Source organism: Cervus elaphus, chromosome 4 (assembly GCF_910594005.1).
Source record: "Cervus elaphus chromosome 4, mCerEla1.1, whole genome shotgun sequence".
Lineage (NCBI taxonomy): Eukaryota > Metazoa > Chordata > Mammalia > Artiodactyla > Cervidae > Cervus > Cervus elaphus.
The window spans coordinates 20696327-20705015 of record NC_057818.1 but is presented as its reverse complement, the minus strand read 5'-3'; the positions used below and the strand labels follow the sequence as shown (position 1 = coordinate 20705015).

Here is an 8689-nt window from a genome sequence, read left to right as displayed (position 1 = left end):
ACAGAGAACCATTTATTGAAAATAAAGGGCCAAACAGGAACATACACATACACATTAGTCATTAGTATTCAACTTCCCCCAAGGTAAACTATGGTTCTTGTGACTCAAATCCAGCATTTCTCCAAGTGGGCTGGGCAGGACACTGATCCCACGAGAAGATGCTCACCGCAGATCTGGACACATGACCAAACGCTAATTCCTGCATAACGAAAGAATCACAATGCAAGTGAGCTGAGTAAGAAGAACCCTGCGATAAATAATCCTGTTTCATTCTTTTTAGCCGATAGTTCCCAAACCTTCTTTGACTAGAGAACTCCACTCAGGGTCTTCGGAACTAGTGGTCATCTGCGCACAGACAGAGACAAAGACCCAGGCGTGGACACCCAGCTAACGTGGCCTGAGGAACGGAGGTCTACTTTTGAGCAGCTTTGGGCAGAACATTGGTAAAATTGCCACGAATTTGTCTGACTTTGGCTTCAGGAAAGGTAATGTTCTCCTGTGATTCTGAAAGAAATGGAGACAAGCCATGGGTGCATTTCAGGAATTGAGGGGCGGCACAGGTCAGGCCTGTCCATACAAGCCTGGACATGGATCCAGAATATGAGTCAGCAGGAAGAATCCAAAGGGGACTCAGACAGAAGCTCCTACACTATCCCCATTAGAAGAGATGGGTAGTTGACAGCCCTCATTTGGAGAGGTCAGTTATTCACAGGGAAACTTTCTGTTGCCTTTATAAAATTTCAGGTTTTAAAAAAACACGAATTTTCAGGCAAGCAAAAGATGGATTGGACATCAGTAGTACCTCAAGAGGAGGAATTTCTTGAGACTGCGGTGGTTGCCAAGTACCCTCAAAGCACCTAGATGCCTCAAGTAAACCCTGTAATCCCATCCTAAGTAATGCCTGAGTCTACAGAATCATAGCGGGTTTCACAGAGGCACTGGCAATGAGTAGAGCTTTTGCAAATGGTGACTGCAAAAGAACCTAGCTGGTACCTAGGAGGAGTCTATTCTCTAGAGCGGATTCTTCTAGAGTGTGGTTACCTTCCTGATCTATGGATAATCCAAAGATCTTCTCATGCAGCTCAGGAAAAGGGCCTAGAATATTCCTCTTCCATCATGAAGCCTTGAATTCTAGGGGCTGCCACTGTGTGCTTGGAGCCATAAATGAGCTCTGTGGGGCCAGGATGAAAAAAGCAGATAATTCTTACATAGTACCCACTACACGCTAAGCACTGGTCTAAGTATGTTGCGTGTATTATCTCATTTAATCCTCAATATAACCCTATCAGTGTTACTGCTATCATTCCCATTTTGCAGATGAAACTGAAGCAAGAAGAAATTAGGCAAGTTGCCCTAAGGTCCTCATCATATCTGGACACGGTAAGGAACACAAGTGTAAGAGTGTTCTCTTTTTCTCAAGTTTTTCCTGTGGGTACTTCATTAGCCTGAATTCCTCCAGGTTTTCAAGGCAGGGCACTGAGGTAGAGGGGCTGTTTACGAGCTAAGAACCAGAAATTTCTGTTGGGATTCCCTGAAGATCCTTGGTCAATAGAGGTGTTATGCATGTGTAGAACAAGACTCTGCAAGGCTAGTTGAGAGCTAGTGATGAAGGCTAAATGCTGGACATCAGAAGTTACACCATGTAGGGAATTCTGGCCCAGTGAGAGTGGGAAGACTCCCACTGAACACCTCAGGCATAAAACTGAGAAACTAGAAAGTCTATGCAGTGGAAGAACCATGTTCTAAAGTAAGGGCCATGTCCTAAGACCGAAGTAAAAAATCTACATAGATGCGGCATAACAAAAAAATAAAATCACACCTAGCAAAATCAAGAGAATCCACCAGTAATTTAACCAATTGCCAGAGCAAAACTCATCACCACTTAAAAGAAGACAGCAAAATCCAAATTATCCAAAATATCAATGCAGTAAAAAGTTCCTACATGTGCAAAAAGCAAAGCAAAACAAAAAAGCACACAGGAAAGTGACCCCAAATTAAGTAAAAAAGTAGAAAATAGAAACAGATCTTGAGCTATTTAGAACTTGTAATTGACAACCAAGGACATTTAAACAGGCATATGTAAATGTTGAAGAATTAAAAGAAAAAAGAACATGGAGGATTAAAAATGGGGACCTTCAAATACAAACCATAAAAGAGAATCAAATGGAAAGTCTGGAGCTGAAAAGTTCCATAACTGAAATGAAATATTCTCTGGATGCTCTTAAAATCAGATTGAAATTGGCAGAAGAAAGCCAGGAAACTTGAAGACAGATCAGCAGAAGTTACCCAATTTGAACAACAGAAGCAGCAAAAAAAAACTTTAAAAAATGAACTGAGCCTCAGCTACTGTAGAACAATATTAAGTAGTCTTAAACAGATGTTACTGGCACTCTAAAAGGATAGGAGAGAAAGAGAGAAATATTTGAAAGAATATTTTCCAAGTTCGATGAAAAGCACCAGCTGAGAGATCCAAGAAGCTCAGGAGATCCCAACAGAAATATAAATATAAGAAAGCCATACATAGGCATCTCATAGTCAAAACACTAACAAAGTAAAAGATGTATCTAAAAAGTAGAGAAAAACACAATACATGCAAATAATAATTATATAGTTGACAAGTAACTCATCAGAAAAGATGCAGATAAGAAAAAATAGAAGCTATGTCTTTAAGATGCTGAAAGATAAAAATTATCAATCCAGAGTTAATATCTATCAATCTAGATATTAATATATCTGGCAAAAATATCCTTCAAAAATAAGCATGCAATAAAGATACTTTCAGATAAACAAAAGCATAGAGAGTTAATTTTCAGGAGACCTACATTACAAAAAAAGAAATGCTTTAAAAAATTTTTTAGGCAGAGGGGCAATTAAATCAGATGGCAACTCAGACTTTGGGGAAGAAATGAAGAGTACTGGAAATGGCAAACATGTGAATACATTTTAAAAGATTCCCTTTTCCTTCTCTTTGGCTTTGTAATAGACAACTGCCTATTCAAAGCAAAAATAATGGCACTGCTTTGTGAAATTTATAACTTATGTAGGAGAGAAAATGGCAATGATGATGATGACGATGGTGATGGAGACAGATCTCAGATAGATGTACATAGATAGAGATATACGAAAATAATAGCACAATGAATAGGGAAGAATAAATGAAAATGATAGCATTTAAGATTTTTATGTTTTAGATGAAGAGGAAGAATATTAACTCTCAGTAGAGTTAAAGTAAAAAGAAATACATCTGAAAAAAAGAATAGAAGGAAAAATGGAATCAAAAAGTTTCTATATTCCAAAATAAAGAGAAAGACAAAACAGAAATAAAAAGAGATCAAATAGACAACAAATAGTAGGTGACATGACTTAAACGCAACTGTATTAAGAAATGGCTATGTTCTAAACACTCCAATTAAAAAGCAAATATTATTATTCTGATTCAGACAAGCAAGGTTAACTTTATTCCAACAAAAGAAATATTTAAAATAGTAAGACTAATTAAAAGGGGAGAAAATGTATACCCTGTAAGCAGTAAAAGTTTGGTGTAGCTACATCAATATTAAAAAAAAATAGACTTTGAGACAAAGAGTATTCCAGATAAAAGTAAGTGTAATTTTTATTGAAGTATAGTTGATTTACAATGTTGTGTTAATTGCTGTTGTACAGCAAAGTGATTCATATATATGTATATCTTTTCATATTATTATGGTTTATCACAAGATATATATATTTCCCTGTGCTGTACAATAGAACTTTTTTTATCCATCCTATTTATATTAAAAACTCACTTTATAGCCAAAAGCACAAATAGGTTAAAAGTGAAAGGATGCAGGAAAATTTATGCATGAAAGTAATCAAAAGAGAACTGAGGCAGCCTAACTAATATCAGACAAAATGGGCTTTAAGACAACAAATTTTCCAAGAGACAAAGAAGGAACTTACACATTGATTAAAGAGTCAATCCATCAAGAAGCTATTATATATAGCAATGATATACATACCTATGCTTAACAACAGAGTCCCAAAATATGTGAAGACAAAATTGACAAAATTGAAGAGAGAAATAGACAGTTCCACAATAATAGTTGGAAACTTCAATACCAAACATTCAATAATAGGTAGAACAACTAGATGGAAGATTGATTAAGAAAGTAGATTTGAACAACATAAATGCCAACTCAATCTTATAGAAGCATACAGAACACTTCATCCAACAACAACAACAGAATATACATCTTTTAAAGTGTATGCAAAACAATCTCCAGTATAGACCACAGGAGCAGCCACAAAAGCAGTCTCAATATATTTTAAAAGGTTTAAATCATACAAAGTAACTCCTTTGGTCACAGATAATAAAATAACAAATAACAGGAAAAGTGGAAAATTCAGACATCTTAAAATTAAACAACACACTCTTAAATAACTAATGGATGAAAGAAGAAATTGCAAGGGACGTTAGAAAATATTTTGAAACAAAAAATGAAAACACAAAATACAAAAAGTTATGGGATGCAGCAAAGCAGTGTCAAGGAAAAATTGAAGATTTAGATGCCTACATTTAAAAAGAAGAAAGATCTCAAATCAAAAAACTTAACCTGACACATTCAACAAGTAGAAAAAGAAGAGGAAAATAAACCCAAAGCTAGCAAAAGGAAGGAAATGATAAATATTAGAGTCAGTTAAGTAAAATAAAATAAAGAATCAATAAAAATCAAAAGTTGGTTCTTTTAGGAGATCAACAAAATTCACAAACTTTTTGCAAATATTTAGGTTTTTACAAATTGAAGGATTTGGCATTGTCAGATGATGGTTAACATTTTTCAGCAATAAAGTATTTTTATTTAAAGTATGTAGATTGTACACAATATCACTATTATATACTTAATAAACTACAATACAATGTAAGCCCAATTTTTAAATGTATTGAGAAACCAAAAAAAAAATTGTATGACTCACTTTATAGTGATATTCACTCTATTATGGTGATTTGGAACCGAGTCCACAATATCTCTGAGTTATACCTGCAAAGAGAATTAATCAGTAATCAAAACTTCCCAACCAAGAAAAGTCCAGGACCAGATGGATTCACTGGTGAATTATACCAAACATTTAAAGAAGAATTAATACCAATCTTCTCAAACTCTTTCAAAAATTTTATGCATTTTATGAGGTCAGCATGACCCTAATACCAAAGTCAGTCAAAAACAATACAAGAAAACAACTGACTAACACAACTTGTAAATACAGATATGAAAATCTTCAACAAAATACTAGCAAACCAAACCCAGCAACGTATTTAAAGGATTATGTACCATAACCATGTGAAATTTAACATAGAAATGCAAAGTTGGCTCAACCTTCAAAAAATGATATAATACATCACATTAATAGAATGAAAGAAAGTACATTCCTAATCATTCCAATTGATGCAGAAAAAAATAATTTGACATAAGCCCACACCCTTTAATGATACAAACTAGGGAGAAGGAAACTCCCTCAACATGATAAAGACCATTTATGAAAGACCCACAACCAACGTCATAATCAATGGTGAAAGTCTGAAAGCTTTCCCACTAACAAACAAGACAAGGATTCTGCTTTCAGTATTTCTATTCAACATTGAAATAGTTCCAGCCAGAGCAACTAGGCAAGATAGCATTTAAAATTGGAAAGAAGACATATAACTATCTCTATCTTCAGGTAGAAAACCCAAAAGACTCCACAAAAATATGAGAAAATTTTATCCATGAAAGAACACCATCAAGAGAATACAAAAAAAAAACCTACAAAATGGAAGAAAATATTTATAAGTCATATCTCTGATAAGGGTTTGGTAATCCAGTAAGTATTATCTTGTAACTCACCAACCAAAAGATAAACAATCCAATTAAAATGTGGGCAAAAGACTTGAATAGATATTTTTCTAAAGAAGATATATAAATTACCAATAAGCACATAAAACGAAACTCAATGTCGTTAGTCATCAAGAAAGCTCAAGTCAAAATGACAATAAGATAGTATTTCACACCCACTAGCTTGGTTATAATTAACAACAACAACAAAGGAAACTGAAAAATAACAGTGATGGTGATGATCTGGCATCTTCATACACTGCTGGTGGGAATATAAAATGATGTCATCACTTTGGAAATCAGTGTGGCAGTTCCTCAATAAGTTAAACATATTATTAAACCATGTGACCCATAATTTCCATTCCTAAGCATGTGCCTAAAAGAACTGAGAACGAATGTTCAAACAAAAGCTCATCCACAAATGTTCATGGCAGCACTATCTGTGATAGCCCAAAGGTGGAAATAGCCAAATGTCTATAAGCTAATGGGCGCATAAACCAAATACAGTATATCCATACAGTGAGATATTATTTAGCCAAGAAAAATGACGCACACACTACAATTTAGATGAATTTTGAAAACATTATGCTAAGCAAGAGAAGCCCAACACACACATACACACACACACAAAAGTTTTACTGTGTAATTCATTCATATGAAATATCCAGAATAAACAAATCCACAGAGACCCAAAACAGATTACCAGTTGAGAGGGCCAGGGAGCAGGAGGGGGTGGGGTGTTAATTTGCCTCAGTCGTGTCCAACTCTTTGCAAACCCACAGACTGTAGCCCATCAGGCTCCTCTTCCCATGAAATCTTGCAGGCAAGAATACTGGAGTGGGTTGCCATTTCCTTCTCCAGGTGATCTTCCCCACCCAGGGATCCAACCTAGTTCTTTTAACATCTCCCGCATTGGCAGGTGGGTTCTTTACTGGATGCTTAATGTATAAGAAAGCTGAGCACTGAAGAACTGCTGCTTTTGAACTGTGGTGTTGGAGAAGACTCTTGAGAGTCCCTTGGACTGCAAGGAGATCAGACCAGTCAATCCTAAAGGAAATCAGTCCTGAATATTCATTGGAAGGACTGATGCTGAAGCTGAGACTCCAATACTGGCCACCTGATGCAAAGAACTGACTCATTGGAAAAGACCCTGATGCTGGGAAAGATTGAAGGCAGGAGAGAAGGGGATGACAGAAGGTGAAATGGTTGGATGGCATCACCGACTCGATGGAGGTGAGTTTGAGCAAGCTCTGGGCGTTGGTGACAGGCAGGGAAGCCTGGCGTGCTGCAATCCATGCGGTCACAAAGAGTTGGACATGACTGAGCAACTGAATTGAACTGAATGTATAAGGGGTTTTCTCGAGGGTGATGAAATGTTCTAAAACTCCGTAGTAGTAATGGTCACAGGACATTGTGTATGTACTCAATGCCACTGAATTGTACACTTTAAAATTTTAAATGGTGAATTTTATGCTACATATATTTTAACACAATAAAAACAATAAGATACCACCAAAAAAACCAGACTCAAATGTTACAATAAAAGTGTGCAATGTGTACAATCTCCCTCTTCTACACTAAAATAATTCACAAAATATTAACAAATAGAATCCAGCAATATGTAAAAAGATAATACATCATGGCAGCAAAGTGCAATTTATCTTTATATGCAGGACCGACTTAATATTTGAAAGGCACACAATATAACTTATCACAGTAACAAAGGAGAAAAATCACTGGATCATCTTAATAGATTCATCAAAAGCATTTGAAAAAAACTTAACACTCATTCAAAAACCAGCTAAATGTCTCTCCCACTCTCTTTTCGTAGCTGGGAAAACTGGACCCCAGGAGGATCCCATGGGGGCCAGCAAATGGAACAAGGGTTCCTCGTGATTGTTCACCTGTAGCTTCATTTCGACCCACCCTGGGGGTGGCACCTTCCAGCCAGCCACCATCCCCAGGCCACTGGGTTTCCCAGGAAAGCCGGATGTTCATAGGCACGTGGTCAGACATATATGTGCACATACCTGTACATGTTCACACACATCTAGACGGTCCCAGAAACTCACACTTGACACTGGGACAGAGATGCACAGTGGGAGCACTATTCACACTGACACACCACACCAGGCATCCCAGACATGCCCCTCTCAGACACCCTGATTCTCCCAGCCCCACGCACAAATATGCTTATGTCTACACCACAGGCTCGGAAACAGTGACCCAGGCAGAGACAGCGGTGGCGGTTCCTGCTCAGATATGTACACCCACAAACAAAGACATACACATATCAGAGACACACACCATCCGCCGCGGCCAGGAGACTCACACCGGCGCCACAATCACAGGCCTGGGCACTCCCCCCCAAGCAGACGGACCCGCAGAGACAGCGCAGACACACACCCACAGGTTCACACCCATCCTGCCGCACGGGCACAGGTGTGGTTACACACCCCGACACCCGCACACGTTGCACATGTGCTGAGAGACAGCGCGCTCTCCCGCGCACGTGCACGCACGCGCGCAGACACCGGGGCGCGCCCAGCGCGCAGGCAGCGGCTGCAGCGCGCGGTTCCCGGGCCAGTGCTGCCACACCGTGGAGACGCGGCATCCTCCCCGGGGCCCCCGCCCCTCTCCCCTCCTCGGCCCGGGCAGTCATGTGGATGAAAAGACAAAAATATGGATGGGGCGGGGGAGGCGGGTAGTGAGGAAGGGAAGGGGCAGAAGATGAAATAATAATACTGCTGGGTTTGTTCATTTCGGTGATAATTAGCGGTGCATTCACGCCGCCTCACCGGCCGCTCCCGGCTGATCCCGCGTGATGGATGCCTGGTGGT

General features: G+C 38.5%; 1 long non-coding RNA gene across 1 annotated transcript; it reads right to left on the bottom strand.

Annotated features, from left to right (window-relative positions):
- Nucleotides 1–351: 351 nt before the first annotated feature.
- LOC122691359 lies at nucleotides 352–8121 on the bottom strand. The gene is made up of 3 exons (XR_006340400.1): nucleotides 7880–8121; nucleotides 4954–5018; nucleotides 352–504 (listed from the first exon to the last, which is right to left on the bottom strand). It is a non-coding gene; the product is annotated as an uncharacterized LOC122691359 (long non-coding RNA).
- Nucleotides 8122–8689: the final 568 nt, after the last annotated feature.